The 2,500-nt window shown below is 46.2% G+C and overlaps 1 long non-coding RNA gene across 1 annotated transcript in view; it reads left to right on the top strand.

Annotated features, from left to right (window-relative positions):
- LOC119580331 overlaps positions 1 to 2,500 on the top strand; it is a 73,474-nt gene that overhangs the window by 39,173 nt on the left and 31,801 nt on the right. The window lies entirely within an intron of this gene.

The following is a 2,500-nucleotide window of genomic DNA, read 5'->3' as shown; positions in this document are numbered from 1 at the left end:
TTGATCGGCAAGTTGAAAAGCGAACTCGTATCTGGTTGTACTGTGATAAGTCTTGTGGTAGGTTTGGTAAATGTCAGTATATCTTTTCAAGACTTTTCAGGGTTCGCTTTGCGTTTGAAGTGATCTTATGCCTGATTGAACAGCGAAAATATATTTATACATACTAGCCCACGCACACGTACACGCACACGCACACGCACACGCACACGCACACGCATGTTTATGTATATACTACACACTGTATATGTAATGCAAACATAGTACAGGCAATTATGACTGATTTTGCGGTCGAGTGTGCACCACAGGCAGCTCGCCCTTATCTTAAAGATGAAATGAAAGGGTAAATGTGACAATTGCAGTGGAACGCAAAAGTAATTTTTAGTAGCTTAAATTGTTCTGCGTCAGTTTGTCCTTAGTCTACTAATAGTACTCGAATAGTCAACCAGTAGTTTTTTTTTTATTCGCCATACCCAGTGTTTTGCATGGGAGTGTCATGTGCGCTGATCTGACCCTCGCTAGGCAGGTTGTTAACAGCAGGAGTTGCCGCCGTGCAAGGTCGCCGCTGGGCAGTTCAATAATTTCCCCTCGGCCGGAGAGCGACCCCTTGTGCCTCTATTGCCCTAGCAACCATTACTGCCCATCTGGCACCGCCCCGCTCGTGTCGCCGCTCCTCTTGCCTTCCTCGTATGCTCTCTTCTTCCCAAATGTATAATTTTACTTATTTTTCTTCCCCATCTTTTCGTTCATGCTTTCGTCTGCTTTTAAAGGTCAGTGCCGCGCGTGACGGGCAGAGACAGACAGATCGGCACCGCAGTCGCCACTAAGACTCAATAGTGCGACATCTCCAACCGCCCTCATGGCCGACGGGTGAAGTGTGTGGTGCGGCATCCGTGATGATTACGTTGGATCATTTCATGGTTTTAGATGCAGTTTCCCCGATGGTCTTTTAATTTATAAATAGCATCTCTGGTCTCGTCCAGCAGCACGTAAAATAAACTTCCGTAAGAGGGCGTTCTGTCATAGTTTCCCCAAGGTCCCTCCCGTGTCTCATTGTCTGCCCTCGACCACACGTGCACTGCCCGCCTCCCCCCAGACTGCCTCGCGGCTGTCACGTCGAGTTGTCTCAGACTTAATTACATTTTCGAGCTTTATGTGCGCAGGACATAATTCCAACTCTTTCTGTCCTCTCCTTTCTACAGATTTGTCTGCTCCCTTCCATCCTCCCACCCTCTCTCTCTCTCTCTCTCTCTCTCTCTCTCTCTCTCTCCTCTCTCTCTCTCTCTCTCTCTCTCTCTCTCTCTCTCTCTCTCTCTCTCTCTCCCTCCCTCCCTCCCCTCTCCCTCCCTCTTCCTTTCCTTCTCCCTCTCCCCCTCCCCCTCCCCCTCCCCCTCCCTTCCCCCTCCCTTCCCCCTCTCTCTCTGTATATATATGTGTGTGTGTGTGTGTGTGTGTGTGTGTGTGTGTGTCTGCATGTGTATATTTATACACATACACATATACATATATATATATATATATATATATATATATTTATTTATTTAGTTTATGTATGTATGTATATGTATATATGTATGTATAGACACACACACACACACACACACACACACACACACACACACACACACACACACACACACACACACACACACACAAACACACGCACAAAAACAAGCACAAACACACACACATGTTGTATGTGCGTGTGTGTGTGTACGTACGAACTTGTACCTGCAAACGAAATGTCCGCTTTGATAACCTTGGTAAAATTTCCTCGTTATTGGAGTGAAGTCGTTGATGTCTGTAAGATCTTGTTTGGACTCCGGAGCGATGAACATCCTTCTGCTCTTTTATCAGATTAAGTAATTAATTAATTTCATACCGAGATTGGCCTTTTCAGAGCGTGGATTATTTTTTTTTTTGGTAAAGGAAGGAGGGAGAGAGAGAGAAAGGAAGAGGGAGAGAGGGAGAGGATAATGGGAGATGGTTTAGGAGGTAGGAGAGAAATGGGAAGAAAGGTGAAAATGAGATAAGAAGCAGCATAATTGTTTTAAGCTTATGTTCATTAATTCTTTTCTCAAAAGCTCTACCGGTCTCACCTATGTAAAATATGATGTGAATGAAAGAGAAGGGATAATGATAACAACAAGGAGGAGAGGCAGGGGGAGACAGGGATGAGACAAGAGTTCCTGGAGGGCAGCGCGTGCGAGGCGGAGTGATGTGAGCAGCAGATAATTCCCCCGCGAGGACATCTGTTACTACCATATACCCACGTCGGGGTCGTCTGCTTTGCCAGGCTTTTGGAGTCGGGCGAAAGGTTACGTAAGGGTGAATGACAGTCGTACGGGGCATCGGCAATTGTTGTTTTGCCTTATGTAGGTGAGGCATCATGGGCTATGGACTTACAAACACACGCGCACACACATTCGTACATTCACATCATCCTCACAGCGATTCTTCACTGTGCATTAGCACTCGATTAGCACTTTGGGGGTTTAGCGCA

Source organism: Penaeus monodon, chromosome 13 (genome assembly GCF_015228065.2).
Source record: "Penaeus monodon isolate SGIC_2016 chromosome 13, NSTDA_Pmon_1, whole genome shotgun sequence".
Taxonomy (NCBI): Eukaryota; Metazoa; Arthropoda; class Malacostraca; order Decapoda; family Penaeidae; genus Penaeus; species Penaeus monodon.
This window is presented reverse-complemented; position numbering and strand designations above follow the sequence as displayed.